Here is a 17,307-nt window from a genome sequence, read left to right as displayed (position 1 = left end):
CGAGAGACACAACTTTACGAAAAAGGACCCCCCCTGGAGTTTCCTTTTCCGCTGTCTTTTCAGACTCTCTAAACAGGAAAAGACGTCGAGTTCTTCCTTTGTCAGGCTCGTTAAAACTTAATGACATCGGACATCGTCAAAATGACGCCTTTCCAAGCATATGCTATCCCCGTCAAGCTTGTCATCCAAAAATAACCGGGGTACCTGCCAGAAATGGTGGGGAAAATGAAACTGTAATGATGGTCGTGTCGGCAGTATGTCGCTCTTGAACATGGCACTCGTCTGCATTCGTGTCTGGGTGGGGATTTCTCATCTTGTTTTACCCTAGCCTCCATGGGTTTGGGTTATCCTATTTGACCTCTCATCTGCTCATTGCCATTGTCACCATGACCTCTGCTCCTTTGATGTCAGATACTGCCAAATCCGCTGTTGTGCCGCCGATATGTTCAAGAGAAGTTGACCTCTGCAAGATTACCACCTCCCTCTGATGTCTCACACAAAATCTTTTATTCTTCTCTATCTCGTGTCGATGATGTGGGAAACATCATGGCCCACCTTCGATCAAGGTTACTTCCTGTCGACTTCAGCTCATTATCCAGGAAAGTGACCTAGAGACTCCCTTCAGGTGCCTTAGAGCCTGCATGCCTCAATGGCAGGTTCTTCGTGTTCGACGTGAGGTTTTCATCATTGGCCTCTGATCGGATGATTCTGCGGGTGTTCGACACCAGCTCATTGATTCACATGCCACGGATTGTACCTATAAGTACCTTGAGGACCATTGTCATTATTGGTGGTACCTCTCGCATCTGTTAACAGTTTTCATCATTGACTAGTAATCAGACAATGTTCATGCATGTTCGACTTCAGCTCATGTATTCACATGCTTGGACTTGTACTTTGTTCGGGTTGGGATGGAGCGCAAGACCCTGGTTTTTGTCTGTTACGAACCAGGCTGCGATTTTGTGGATTGTTATTACATGACTCATTGATGGATGCTTGTGCCCATACCTGAGTCTTTGGGATGGCTGCGACCATACCCTCTTATCATCATGGTCTCTTCAGCTAGGTGGCTGCGTCCATACCACAGACCTTCTTCGTATGTCTTTTGGATGGCTGTGCCCATGCCTAGACTACATGTGATCGAGATATCAGTTGTACATTCATGTGGGTCCTTCGCTGGTGGTGTTCCAGTTCAGCAGTTTTGTAAAGCATTTCACCCCTCCCACTCTCTCGGGCTTCATGCTTTAGGGGACATCTGTTACGCAGTAAATTGTCACTGTCTCCCTGTCAGTCTCCCTACTGTGTCATGAAATCAAATGCACCATGCTCATGCTCTCTAAACTAGCCAAATGACCCACTTTGCCAAAGTTTATTGCATCAGCGCGACTGTTCTTAAAATAACCGCGCTGACTGGCGGCTGATAGTGTAACTGATGCGCTGCCAGCGCAGAAGCACACGGGTTTTCCACGCTGGTCGAATTTTATGTGCCAGCGCATCCTATGAAAGTGTTGAGCCACGCTGACACAGCCTGCTCTGTTATTATGATGCGCTGTCAGCGCTCCAGTTCAGTGTTACACCCGCGCTGATCCAGTTTGGGCGAATTTGTTCCAATAGCCAGCCTTCCTGATGATTCCAGACTTGGTTGTTGGCCTTGTGAGTATCGCCCTCCCTTCTATGGCATGTCTATTCATCATTTGAAACCACCTTCCTTGAGGATAAGCTTGTCCTCCCACCATTCATGGAGACTCCTTCTCCTATTTAAGCCTCCACCATCACCATGAGCAGCTAGTTTTGATAGTGTGGAATTCATAGTGCTTAGACTGCTGCTGCTAGTAGGTAGTTGGTGTGACAAGTGTGGTTTTGTTAGAGGAAGCTTAAGGAAGGTTGTGAGTATTGCTTGTGTGAGAGAGAGCTTTTTTTTGGGAGAATATACCTCCAACGGTGAATGCTTAAGAGACTTGCTGGCTGGACCCTCTAGAGAAGGACTCAGCATCAGAACTTTGGTTGTATCTTTCTCTGTTATTGATTTAATAATAGATGACTACTGTTATGGTTCCATTCTCATTTGTCTTTATAATGGTTAATGTGAATTACATCCTTTCTGACTGATGTATAATTGCTTTTATTAGATTTCACGCTTGTGTTTGTCTTTCTCTTCGTATGTGCAGGCATCTATTCACGGAGATCGTGGAGGATCGTGACCGGCCAGAGCGAAGGAGTGAGAGCAGCATCTCTTCATCAAACAATAGCGCTGGAATCCAAGTAGGTGTTCTTTGCCTCTCTTTTATTTGCAATTAGGAACTTGCACAGTAGCATTGATTGATTGTTGCTAGACCCGTTCTGGGCTAGTAGGGATCGCCTCTATCCGTAGAGGGGATTTACCTCTCCAACAATGGGAATAATGATGTGATAGAAGGTTTTGTGGGTTGAAAAAGTACCGATGAGGATGTGAATGAAGGGCTTAGAAAGGGTTATAGATGAATCATGTAGCAGGGATTTATTAAGGGGGCCTTAACCATTTAAAAATTGAATATTTGACTTGGAAAAGAGTTAAAATCCCCGAGATAAAATAGATCATTTGAAGGGGTGCAAGATCAAATTCTAAGGGACCCATTCAGAATTTCTACTAGGGCAAATTTTAATAGGGTGGTTGTTGTGGCCACAACAAATGGTGAACCACTGGGTGAACTAGTTATCTTTGTTTCTAAATAAACCTTGGATCAATAGAACATCAGGGTGTTAAGATAAACTTGAAATGAAAACTGTATAGATGGATAGGCATGGGTTCCACTTCAACATTAATTGCTTCAGGTGGGATAAAGACAAATAGCTTCTACTTACTGATAGGGTTTTGACAGGCATTCTCCAATGGTAGTATTATGGGATTTATTGACCCTCCTTTACTTGTTTTCTACCTTCAAGAATCCTTTTGGGGCCATCACTATTTTTTCAATACCTGTTTAGGTGTGTACCTCAGCTCTTTATTTCTCATCAAACTTGATGTAGATATGTTTATCTGCACTTTATATAAGAATTTCAGTGCTATATTTTCATATGATTGAATGGGGCGTAGTCATGGATCATGCCATATTTTTAAACCGCTTAAGCAAGGTTGGGCTTGCTGTATCAACCGACACTTTGAGCCCAGCAATAGTCCCTACTCTAACTGGGTTCCCAAACAACCTGTCCTTCTAGATTGGCAAAAGGACTTGACATTTCATTTTCTTTTAAATAAGTCCTCCCAGTTTTAGGCACAAGGACTAGAGCACAATTAGATTTGCCATAAGGTATATGACAGTGAGCTTAGCCCATGAAAGGAGGTATACTTGTAGATGATAGTTATTGGAGAATTTAGTGTGGTGGATGGGACCATTGGATAATAACTACAAACCTTACAAGAAAGTATAGGCTAGGTCTGAGTGGGATTTATTTAAAATGCAGCGTTCCTCCATGCCAGTTTAGCTGTAGTTACACATTTTTTGTTTTATAAGGATGCCCCTACATGCTCCAGGTATCCAAGTTATCAATAGATCTCACCTAGTTCCCAACAGATGCTAATGAGTGGCTTCGGTTTGAAATCCACGTCTGATTTTCCAATTCTCATGGGCTCATTGAAAATTTGTTTGATTTGTAAGGTAATGATGGATTTAGGATCAACAGACTCATTAGCAGGTTAATGAAGGAGGTGAAAGCTGAAGGTGGTGAATGGGGGCGGTCTGAAAAAGGTAAAAACAAGACTGGAGAACTAAATTCAATTGGCTAAAAGAGACTGCAATTCAAAACAGAAGGAAAATAAACTTTGCAGAAAAGCAAGAAAGGAAAAGACAAAAATGTAACTAAACTAATAGCAAAAATAAAATGAATTCTAACCTACTCAGTAGGTAACCACCATGTGGTGGCTACTAGAAGTATGTCTTGAGATGTTGGCCATTAACATGGAGTTTTCAGTTTCTACCTGTAAAATTTTCAATTTGTAAGTTCCCTGACCAATTTTTTCCACAACTTGGAATGGGCCCAGCCATAAGTGTTGGAATTTCGTGTGTTTACCTTTTGTCTCATTCAACTTGTCCCATTTCAGGACTAGCTCTCCTACTTGGTAATCTTGATCTCCTACCAGATGGTGATCAAACCATCTCTTAACATTCATTTTGTGATTTTTGAATTTATTTCTAGCTTTATCTCTTAATTCATCCAACCTCATCAGTTGCTTTATCCTCTCTCTTGAAGTAAGGCTGAAGGGGTTCCTCTTGGAGCTTGGGAGAGTTGTAGAGAGGGAAGGGTAACGTTGTGAGGCAAGATGGCTTCCTGTCCATAGACGAGGAAGTATGGGGAGTTTCCTAGGGCAACTTTTGGGGTGACCCTATCAGTCCAAAGGGTGTTTGTTAGAGCGTTGTGTCAGTTCCTCTGGTTGTCGGTGATAGATTTACGAATTATGCGGATGAGGTTTTTATTTGAGGACTCTGCAACTCCATTTCCCTGGAAGTAGTAGTTTGATGCATACCTTATGTGAATTGATTTATCAATAGCAAACTCAATTAATTTCAGTGATGAAAAGTAAGAAGCACTATCAAATATGAGAACCTTAGGGATGCCATACCTATTGATAATGAATTTCTCAATAAATGATATTACCTCGTCTTCGTTTACCTTCTGAAGCGGGATGGCTTCGGTCCATCTAGTGAAGTAGTCGGTCACTTTGAGTATATAATTATGCTACTGTGAAGAGTTTGGAGTGATCTCGCCTATGATGTCTAGGCCCCATTGCTGGAATGGGTGATAAATCATAACGGGCTTGAGGGAACGGTTGGCTTTCTTTCTCGTCTTGTGGCAGTTTGACATGCTTTGCATTTCCGAGCATAGGCGTGCGAGTATCTGAACACTGTGGGCGAATAATATCTGGCTCTTAATATTTTGTGAGTAGTGGTCTCTTCGCCATAGTGACCACCTGTTGGGCCATCATGCATTTCTTTCAAGACATGGTCGGCATCATCCTTTTCCAAACACCTTAGCCAGATTCCATCATAATTTTTTCTGTATAATGTGTTATTGGCCAAATGATACTGATTAGATTTCAATCTGAGCGCTCTCCGTTGTGATGCATCCATGTGTTCAAGACATGACCCCCATGTAAGATAAAAGTGGATGTCATAATACCACAACTCAGGATCCAAAAGGGCTTCTGACATTTCGCGCTCACACATCAGCACTTCATTAATCCATAGGGGCTCCTCCCTGAATTCCACTTGTGCATTCTGTTTAGTCAATTTAGTGTTCCTAAATTGATGTCATTAATTGTCAACCCGGGGCTCGTAAGCTGATGAAGTGAAGGTGTACTATATGTACTTAAGCAACCTCTTAGATCTTTTTGTTGTTTGGGGTGTTGTTTGTGGTCAATTTATCTTCCTAAGATGGAATGGAGGTTTTATAAATAGATGAGTGATAGTGTGTGTTACTGGTGATTTCTAAATGAGTGAGTGTGTGTTACTGGTGGTTTCTAACTACCTTCTAAACTTGCAAAGAAAGAGCTTGAAAGAAACTGAAAGCAAAGCATAAAACCACTTTCTAATGGCACTAGTCACTACTCATGCTGCTGCAATAAAAAGGTAAGAAAAACCACTTTAAAGACCAATTATAATGTTCATCTCTTCCTAACACTCTGCTTCCAACATATAGTACTATGTGAAACACGATTAAGAAGTAGTTAGATATAAGTCTCAAAAGTAATCAAGCTCTAAGATGACAAATTATAACACCACTTTGCCTCTCTCCAACATTCTGCTTCCAACATACATTGTAATGTGTAACAAGTGAAGAAAGAGTTAGTGATATAAGTCAAAAACTACTCAAAGCAAGCTGTAATTGATTAGTATTCTGATCTCTTAAAGATGAACAACTTATGATAAGGAGACCATCAATATGTTAGCATACAACTTGAGAAACTAAACTAGAAATCAAGCTAGAAAAACAGAGTAAAGGCAGCAACTATGAATATGACAACTGAAAATACCATTAGAGATAAAGCAAATACAACAAAGACACACAATCCCGGGCTAACACCTGCAGAAAACAATCCTGATCAGTTAAAGTAAACGCTGGAAATGAAATGACAGTGAAAGTAAATCAAACTGTACATGTTTTAAAGAAAAGGAAAATTGCTGAATTCAAAAGAAGGAAATGGCAAGAACATAAAGGGAAAATTATTGTACAAAGGCTGTTATGAACGGGGGCCCTCCATCCACAAAACCCAAGGAAAGATCAGCTACTTGAAGGAGTCAAAACAGCACAGTCTTCTATTAACTCATATGCAAAAATTACAGTAAAAAGTGCTGAAACAACAGCTTCAAAACAGAGTTTCTGTATACACTAAAATTGTAGCAATTACATAAACAAAGCAACTAAAAACTAATCCTTAAGCGTACGCAGACGCTGGATTTTATAGGCGTATGAACAACTGCCTACTGCGTAAAACATGAAACTAGAAATTAACTGACAGTCATGCTAATTAAAGGTACAGCAACACGTCAATAGGTCCGTGCGTTATCTTGGAGGCTTCTGTCGTCATGGAGGGTGAATCCAAAGCTGGATCCTGTCTCCCATAACCTGCATAGCATGGAGGAATCGCCATCTGGAGTGACGTGACCTATCAGCTCACGCAGCACCGTTTGAGTTGGCTTTGTTGACCGAAGTTTGATCCACGTTGACCGGAGGTGTGCGTGGCGTTGCTGACCGAACCAATAGCATAGGAACCTTTAACACCTTCATTCCCACGTGCCCATGTGATTCGTTTTTCAAAATGACACGTGGAACATAGAGATCAATGAAAAGGCTGCGGAATGACTAGATAGCTGCTGAATTGCTGAATGGCTGCGGAATTGCCAGACAGCTGCGGAATCTCTGTGCATATGTCAAAAATCTAGACAAACAATCAAACATTAGCAAAGTTAACCAATCATACTTAAAGACATCAAATGTAATGATCTGGGTAGGTTTATGAGGAAAATAGGGCAAAAGAGAGAGATAAGTGAGGGAAAAGCTGTAGGTAATGATAGATAATTAGGTGCAAATTAGAGGCTCTACACATTCTGTAGGTTTTGCGCTTTTGGTTCTTCGAATGCCCCTACTTTCTTCGCCAAGGCTTCTGCCACAAGCTCACAAAATCCCTACCCTCGAACTATCTTCGTTGGCTTAATCTCAAGGTCGTATTCTTGAAGTGTGGTTATCCAATTTCCTCTCCATTCACCCATTTCTTTCTGCACAAAGAGGGCTCTTATAGCAGGATGGGGGATGATCACTTTAGTCTTGGCCTTTAATAAATAAGGGCAGAAATGTCTTATGGCATTAAAAACCACAACGCCTTGTTTCTCCACATATGGGTAGTTTAGTTCTACTCCCTGGGGATTAGAACTCATATAGGAAATGGAGAGTTCATTGCCCTTGTCATTTTTTTGGGTGAGGATTGCGGCATATGAAACATCAGAAGTGAAAGTGTACAAGAGGAATTCCTTGACGATATCGGGACAAACCAACGCAGGGGCTTCTGTGATGGCCTCTTTAATTCACTGAAATGATTTCTTGGCTTCATCGCTCCACTTATACACAACGTCTTTCTTCATCATTAGCTACATGTGGCGCACTATTTCCGTGAAACCTGAGACAAATTTCCTAATGAAATTGATATTCCCAAAGAAATATTGCATTTCCCTTTTATTGATAGGGGGTTGTATTCTCATGATGGTCTCTATTCTTTTAGGATCAATAACAATCCCTTCTTTATAGAGGATCTGACCCAGTAGTTTCCCTTTTGTGACTGCGAAGACGCTCTTCTTGGGATTCAACGATATTCCATCCCTTCGGCATCTTTTGAATATCCATTTCAGGTGATAAATATGATCCATTCTGTGATATGAATACACAATGATGTCATCCATGTAAACCACTACTAATCTATTAATCAACTCTCGGAAAGCTATGTCCATAGCTCTCTGGAATGTGGCGCCCACATTAATAAGTCCAAAAGGCATTTTACGATATGCATAGGTGCCCCATTTAGTGTTGAAGGTTGTCTTAAGCTGATCCCCATTAGATACCAACACTTGATTATATCCTGAAAACCCATCTAATAGGGACAACATTTCAGACCCAGAAACACACTGAAGAATGTGTTCCATAGAAGGGACAGGGTAGTTATCCTTTTGTAATGCTTTGTTCAGGTTTCTAAAATCGATACACAGCCTGATGTCTCCATTTTTCTTTCTTACTGACATGAGGTTTTCTACCCATCGGGTGTGTCTAACCAGAAAAATGATTTTAGCATCCAGCATTTTGTTTAATTCTTTCTTCACCAATGGTTCTAGGCTGCGATGCATCTTGCGAAGCTTTTGTTGGTAGGGCTTAGCCTCCTTTTCTAGAGGAATTACATACTACATAACACTAGTATCAAAGGTTTTTAAGTCACCATATGTCCATGCAAAGACATCCTTATACTCTTTAAACAAATTAACAAATGCAACCTTCTCTTGTGGAGAGCACCCCAAGCCCAAATTGACATTTTTTGGCTCTTCTTTGGTTCCAAGGTTGACCGATTCATACTTCATGGATGAGCTATGCGTTTTGAAGTTAGTTGGCTTCTTGAATTTATCATGTAGCTCATACAGGTGCTCCATCTTAACAACTGACTTGGGAATCATATTGGACTGATCTTTTTCCTCATCTTCCCTCTCATTCATAAGCCCGTCATGCTCCTTTTCATCAATGACTGCATTCTTGAATGTCTTCTCGCAGTGCAAGAAATCAAGGATTTTCTCGTCATCTTCGAACACCTACCAATTTGAGATGTTATCAGGCATGGATGGTCTGAAAATCAATTCAACATAACATTTATTCTTCTTTAATCTAAAATCAGGCAAAAGTTTTGCAGCCATACCAGCCGTCAGATCGGAATCTTGGTTTTTCCCTCGAGGTATGTATGTGATATTAAAAGAATACAAATTGTCAATTAAGCTCCATACCTCATGTTGCTACCTTACCAAGTGTGGAGAATTGCAATGTATCCTTTTCCTTACCTGGTCCACAATTATCTGTGAGTCACCAAAAACTTTCAGATTTTTACCTTCATATCAATGGCCTTTTTCAAGCCCTGTAGCAAGCCTTCGTATTCTGTCATGTTTTTGGTGCATGCGAACTCCAACTGGCTGGCCATTCGATGTTGGTTCCCTTGCGAGTCAATGAGAATGCTCCCAGAACCTGCACCTTCATGGAAGTTAGAGCCAACAAAATAGAGTGTCCAAAATATAGAGTCTAATGTTACATCAATTGAATTGCTTCCTATGAAATTAGTTCTATCATCTACTATATTATAGGGTGGTTCATCAGTTGGACTACCGGGGAGAGCTTCCAATTATGTGTTTATTGCAGTTTCTTCAATTGTTTTTGCATGGAATTCTCCAAAACAGGTTTCTATGGCACAAACATTGAAACTATAATTCCCAAGGATAGATTTGGTAAACATTACAGGTTCATTGGGACCATTTAGCTCCGTCACTACATACGTCATGTATCTTTCACGATCAGCTCTCAACATATCACCTTTTCCCTTCTGAGGCAACAAGAGATGGGACCAATCCCTTGAGAAATATCCATTCAGTTTTGCTGACTAGTCCCTACTAAGCAACATTCCATAAGCCTCGGGTATATCGACTACAACTATATCAATGACTTGTGTGTATTGTGGTTTAGTAGCCATCTGAATCAATACATCTTTCAATTCCCCAATTACTTTCACATTTGTCCTGTCCAATTGCATGATTTGAGTTCCAATTTTATTAGGTATCGCATGAAGTCTTTTAGCAACAATGTAAGGCCTCACAGTGGATGAGGCAACTGAGTCTACCAAGCAATTGTGTATGTTCACGTTGAAAATTTCAAATGTGATAAGGAAAGGGGGAGTCATGGATTTTGATTTCCTTCCTATCATGGCTGCACTGACACCTTGGGGGGTTCGATTCATTTTTGACAGAGTGGCTTCCATGGCTGGTGGCTTTTGGGATGTACTAGAGGTACTAACAGGTCTAGACGTCGACTTCTGGGTTTCATTGTTTGGAATGGTGGGAGGCTTGCAATTCCGTTCATTCATAGCTTTTAAGAGCATATCTCTCTGTTGTGTTAACTTTAACAATTCAAAATATGTGATATTAGCTCAAGATTTCTTAAGATCATCCACAATGTTGTAATCAATGTTATAAATAGGGTAGGGTAGAGTAAACATACCAGTTTTTTCGTTTTTAGGTGGGACTTTACCATTGTGAGTCGCCTTCGTTGCATTTGGAGATGCATTTTCTTTTTGAGGATAGCTCACGACTGGTGTACTCTTGGAATCACCACTAGGTTTATTCCTCTCAACAGGAACCTTGGGAGCAGATACCTTCAAAGGGCGAACATCTTTCTTTGTCTAGGATACAGGTTTCATCATGCTCGTGAGTGGCCCTTTACTTCATGTATGGATTTCATTAGTGTGGATTTCTGCCATACTATCTCCTTCATCGTCATCATTCTCATTTGTGTAGAAATCCCACAGTACATTGATTTGAGATTCTTCGTCCAAGGGCTCTTCTACTTGGTATTCTTCCTCATTTTCTTGTTCTGGCTCTAGCTCCACTATAGGTTCTTCTTGGTTAAGGAGCGATCTGATAAGAGCTAGCTCTTCTGTATTTAAATTCCCTTCATTGGGTGGAGCAGGCAGTGCAAGTTGACCATGACCACCTTTTGTCTTCTTACGATAGAAAGGTTTGAAAGATTTTTTATTGTTATACTCTCCTCCACTCCTGCTTGTACTCTCTCCAGAATTCCTTTTCATATCGATGACTGTGTTTGTCAACTTCTTAATGGTTCGATGCAAACCTTCTACATATATGGTATCCTTTCTTTGATTTCAGCCCCTTTTTTATCACTCCCATTATTTTTCTTGGATTCTTGAGAGGCTTTCTTTTCTTCGGTTGTATGATGACATGATGTGAGACTAATAATTTCATTCTCAACTTTTACTGCTTCATCGATAGCACCCTGTAATGTTTGTGCGTTACTCCTTTTGATCCAAATTTCAGTAGGGACAGTGAGAGAAATGATGTATAATTCCATGAGCACCTCCTCAGTAGGTCTAGCATTAGTTGGGATTTTGTTGAACAAGGTGTTGAACCAGATGTTAAAATCCTTGACCTTTTCTTTGGTTTCCATTTTCAAACGGGATAGTTTTAGAACTATGGTCGTAGGTGTTTTTTCATCACCATACTTGTCTAAAAAGGCCTGTTGAAAGGCAGTCCATGAGGTGATCGATCTTGTTCTCAAGCTAAAGTACTATGTGGAGGTCGCACCAATCAGAGTAAAATGGAACAAGCGACATACCACATCTTCATCGGATACCCCCAACATGCGCACAACAAAGAAGAAAGAGTGAATATGGTTATTTGCAATGTCTCCCGGCTCAGGGTCGAATTTAGGCAGTACTCTTTCTGCATTCTTTGGTAAGGGATGTTGTTGCCCAGGTACTGCTACAACATCTTCAACAAGCCAGGGAGGGAGTGCTCCCGGAGGAGGTGGGAATCAGCTTCCACCCGGTTGAAGATGATTCCCACCTGGAAGAGGAACATTAGCCATATTGTGGATAGGGATGTTCTAATTGAAGGTTTCTTCAAGGCGTTCTTTATTAGGTTTTCCTAAATTAGGCTAGGGATTACCTTCAAAGAGTGGATCTTCAAGAATTTCTTGCTAGGGAGTGTCGATACTTTGCAAGGATTCAAGCAAAATATCTTCAAGAGATGGGGATGCAGATGTCTCTTCATTCATGGAACGGATCCTTGGCTTTCTTTGAGTTGTCGGAGGTAAAGAGTGAAATATGGGGAGCTGAGACAGGGAATGAGCGTAAGCCCGAGTAAGTATTTTGACTGGTTGTTCCTGAATGATAGGATACTCCCACAGTGTCTCTTCTTCAAAATGAGGCTTTTCCGAATGGGAGGAAGGGTCTTTTCGACCTTCACGATCCATGCATTAATCGTTTCTAGTCCATGCATGACATTTATAGATGAAATCATAAAAAGCTGTGGATGGCAGTTCAGCCCCTCCTTCTAGCGCCAATTTGTTGACATGGTGATTTTTCGCTATACCAACAAGGGGAACTAACCTGATCACAAACCCCAATTATATCTACTTTCATTTGCGATGGCTAGATCCAATGGGTTTTAAAGGATCCCGTAAACTATTAAAGGTGTTAAGAGATTGCTTCCTTGAGGAAGACTTTAATTGAATCAACAAAGGAAACATCTAACCTATATGTATCAAATCCTATCTACGCTACTTCTCACTACTTAAGCTAGTCCTAACTATCCTAATCTACCTTGTAGGAGCATAACAAAAAGAGGCTAAACATCATATATAGATTCCAAGTCCAAATGAATCAATTATTGGTTCAATGAGAACAATTCTGTATTAAATCCTAATTGCAATCCTATTACTTATACAGGAATATACATTCCTTTCCTTACAAATAACACTTGCAACTAATGTTTAACAAAGTCTTGAATCAAAAACCTTTCATGAATTAACAATGCTATTGAATTATATTCAAATAACTAGGAATAACCATGAACTGCTTGTTATCAACATGCACAAAACAAATCACATTTATCTTTATGCCTGCAACAACACACTGATTCTAAACATATGAGAGAAAAGGAAAATAAATCTGAAACAACAGACTGCTTCTTGAACCAAATAGACTTATTTATTCACAATAAATCAAAGTTGTTCTCTCCAAACAAAAAGCCCTCATCTCATCTCCAGAGGTAATACTTATTCAGGAATGACTTTTGGTCTTCCCCTAACCTTTCATCTCCCCCCTCTTCTTTTCAATACACAAATCAAAATATATAGACGTAGAACAGTCGGTGTAATTGCTGCCACGTACTGTTGGAGCGCTTTGTTTCCTAGGGGAATGAACAGACGTTGATTAAAAGAGGATAACTGTTAAGTTATGGTATGTTCTATGCTTATAACAGTTTACTTCTTTTTCTTATTATATTCCACCGATTAGCAATCACATGTACATAAAGTAAAGTGCAGATAGAACATTAAACGATCGACAGAAAACAAGCCAAGACAAGAGACACAAGATGTGGCGGCTAGCCAGGGACAAACACCACAATGTGTTGGGAAACCCTTTGATCAAATCTTATTTTATCTTCAATAATTCAGCAGAGAGAAATAGTACAATAAATCTGATTCATGTCAGCAGTAACAAACCCTAGATTAGTAGCATCAGCATTAGCAGCTTCATTATCAAACTAGGGCAGACCATATCTCACAAACCGACAGTCGGGTTGACTTCATTCCACCACCAAAAGTTTCGGCTTCCAGAGGAGGTTCAGATGAACCTACAGTGCAGCTCAGATGAGGAGATCTTCTAGGCCACACAAGTCAATCTTTACTTCTGTAGTTGCAGCTTCAGTTTCAGTAGTTTATGGCTTCAAACTAGGGCAGTCGATATCTTGCAAACGGTTCGTCGGATTGACTTCATTCCACCACCAAAAGTTGCGGTTTTAAAAGGAGGTTCAGATGAACCTACAACACAGTTCCAAAGAGGAGATCTTCTAGGCCACGCAAGTCAATCTTCACTTCTGTAGTTGCAGCTTCAGTTTCAACAGTTTCCGGCTTCAAACTAGGGCAGTCGATATCTTGCAAACCATTTGTCGGATTGACTTCATTCCACCACCAAAAGTTGCGGCTTTCAAAGGAGGTTCAGATGAACCTACAGCACAGTTCCAAAGAGGAGATCTTCTAGTCCACGCAAGTCAATCTTTACTTCTGCAGTTGCAGCTTCAAATTCAACAGCTTCCGGCTACACATGTGAGAGAGAGAGAGACCCATTTCAGCGCAGTAGAGAAGAGACTCATATCTGCGCAGTAGAGAGAGAGAGAGATGTGATGAGATGAGTGAGTCTAAATGAGGAAAAGTCCTTTTATATTTATACACAACGTTGGTGGGTGAATAGATGCGACTGTTGTGCTTCTGAGCCTACATGAGTTGTAGGTCGGCTTGATAATAATTCCATAATCAAAATAAATTCATATCTCCATGAATACTTATCGGAATTGGATGATCTTTATATTAATCCTACACCTCTCGACGAGAGGAATCTAATAAAAATATTATTAGCCATGAATAAGATAACCACATGAAGTTTTTCCCTGGTTGCCAATTTTAACACTCCCTCTCAACCATGGAGAACTTCATCTGCAATTTGTCTATCGGTCGTTACTATTCATCCATCAAATGCACTGCCTTGTACAGCCTGACCCTTGCCCTGCTCTGCTCTATTTTGCCTGTTCTGCTTTGTCTTGTTCTGTTCTGCTCTGCTCTTGCATTGTTCTGTTCTACTCTCCTTTTGTCCGAATTATGAAGAAGAAGAAATGATCGAGGATGTATCATACTGACTCAAAGTCAGTCTTAGAGTATGTACCACTGGTCCCAAACCAGTCTCAACCAACCCAAAGTCAGTGTCATAGTGAGTACAACTCCAATGGTCCCAGACCAATATCATCCTCCACTGACTCAAAGTCAGTCTCAGAGTATGTACCACTGATCCCAGACTAGTCTCAACCGACCCGAAGTCAGCGTCATAGTATGGTACAACTCCTACCACTAGTCCCAGACCAGTATCATTGATCCCAGATCAATGGAGGTCATCCTAGAGTAGGGAGTACGGTAGTTACAACGATGATTCCATCAGTACTACTATGGTCCCTAACTTCATTTCCCTGCTCATTGATCAGATGAGAGGTACTTCCCATGAGTCCCAGACTGCATGGGTAGGATGCCACGACAGGAGAACTAATCAATCCTGTCCTAACAGGAGAACACATCAATCCTGCTACAATTGCCATGGAGAACACATCAATCCAGGCCTCACAGGAGAACACATCAATCCTGCTACAATTGCCATGGAGAACACATCAATCCAGGCCTCACAGGAGAACACATCAATCCTGCTACAATCGCCATGGAGAACACATCAATCCAGGCCTCACAGGAGAACACATCAATCCTGCTACAATCGCCATGGAGAACACATCAATCCAAGCCTCACAGGAGAACTAATCATCCTGCTACATAGGAGATTGAATCATCCTGTTCCACAAGAGAGCGAATCATCTTGTCCCACAAGAGAGCGAATCATATTGTTCCAGTGTGCACCACCAGGGGAGGGTGAGTCACCCTGTGGTCGTATGTTGCTCCAGTAATAACCGCAAGCCCTCAGAGCTTCCAGAGCTCAATGTATGAAACATGCAGGACCCTTGTACAAGGGTTTCTTACTGACTCCAAGTCGTTTGGGAAAATCACAGATTAGATCTTTCCTTGGGGCTTTGATAAGGTGTATCAACCTGTACATCATCTAAATGCGATGGAGCCTCCTTGCTCATCAACTTACCATATCCAAGATGATGTCTATCTGCTGGAGCAATCGAAAAATACGGGATTCCTCAATAATCGAATCCCACCTCTGGTTGTTATAGAGAATCACAGTGGTATCCAATGTAAATCCAAACAGCTCACTGAAGAGCTTTCGCAACCAGACTACCTCACACGAGGTTATGTTAGCAACAATATATCCTGCTTCGGCGGTGCTCAAAGCCACCGGCTTCTGCTTCCTACTCATCCAGGATATCGAAGTAGATCCAAAGGTGAAACAGCACCCAGAAGTGCTCTTACAGTCCACCACACTACCTGCCCAATCAACATCAGTATATCCAAGTAGTCTCACATCTCCGGGAGTGTATCTTAATCCATGCGATATTGTGTCTTGAAGACATCTTAGAAGATTCCTGGCATCAATCCAATGAGGCTCAACCAAATATGAGCTCACAATGCTAATTGCAAAAAATATGTTCGGACAGAGGTTCACCAAGAACATCAATGCGAATGAGTTTATGAAACTCAGAGGCATTTCCCAAATCTGGTCTGACATCACTACCATATAACTTCTAAAAGTTAAGATCCTCGAGGTAGTCACAGGCTTGCATTCCATCATACCAAATCTTTCCAATATCTTTACGACATATTTCCCTTGAGATAGGAAAATTTCCCTTGGCTTCTGCCATACTTCAAGTCCTAGGAAGTAGTGCATCAGTCCTAGGTCTTTCATTTCAAATTCAGAGGCCAGCTCCCTCTTACATTTTTGAATGAGAGGGTCTGCACCTGTTAGAAAGAGGTCATCCACATACAACACTAGTATGAGAGGCTTGCCATCTTCAACCTTAAAGTAAAGGTTAGGATTGGCTTCACTCCTAGTTAATCCTAGCTTCACCAAGTAGCTATCGATCCTCTCATACCATGCTCGGGGAGCTTGCTTCAGCCCATAGAGAGTTTTCTTCAACCTGCATACATGAGATTTTCGATCATAAATCTCAAATCCTTTGGGTTGCTCCACGTAGACCTCTTCTTTAATCGAGCCATGTAAGAACGCAGTCTTGACATCCATCTGACGTAGGTTCCATCCTTGTGAAGCGGCAAGGGCTATGATCGAGCGAATGGTCATATATCTAGCAACAGGTGCAAATATCTCATCATAGTCTATACCTTCCTTTTGGGAGAAACCTCGAGCAACAAAATGAGCCTTATACTTTTCCGTGCTTCCATCTGCCGCATGCTTTATCTTGTAAAGCCATTTTGAAGTAACAATTGTCTTGTCCAGGGTCTGGGGACTACTTCCCAAACATCATTCTCCATAATAGACTCATATTCTACGGTCATAGCATCCTTCCATACTTGATGCTTGATGGCACCTGAGAATGACGAAGGCTCATTTTGTATGATCGTGCTCATGATGGTCAGGTATCCTTGATATCTATTAAGTTTCTTACTTTGACGGAAGGTTCCTCAGGGTGCAACATGTCCTTTAGCATCATCAAGTATCCCCCTAAGCCATGAAGGCCTCTTCCTAGAAGAGGAAGGCTCATGTGGATGAGAATCTATCAGATCCATGGGTTCTTCTACATCAGGCATTGATTCATCATCCTTTTCTTTCGGTTCCCTGGTGTTGGCTTCTTGAGAGCTCCTTAAAGTCGAAAGATTGTTCACCTTGCGGTGAACTTTTCTTTAGGAGTCTTGGAACCCAATGCTTGATGAGGGCATCAATTTTGTACATATACGACGGTGATTGTAGTTTCAGCCCATAGAAACATCAGAAGTCTTTGATCATGTAGCATGGCCCAGACAGCTTCCATCATCGTCCGGTTCTTCCTTCCCACCACACCATTCTGC

This window comes from Pinus tabuliformis, chromosome X (genome assembly GCF_031772625.1).
Source record: "Pinus tabuliformis cultivar Carrire ecotype Pingquan chromosome X, CPIR1, whole genome shotgun sequence".
NCBI lineage: Eukaryota > Viridiplantae > Streptophyta > Pinopsida > Pinales > Pinaceae > Pinus > Pinus tabuliformis.
This window is presented reverse-complemented; position numbering follows the sequence as displayed.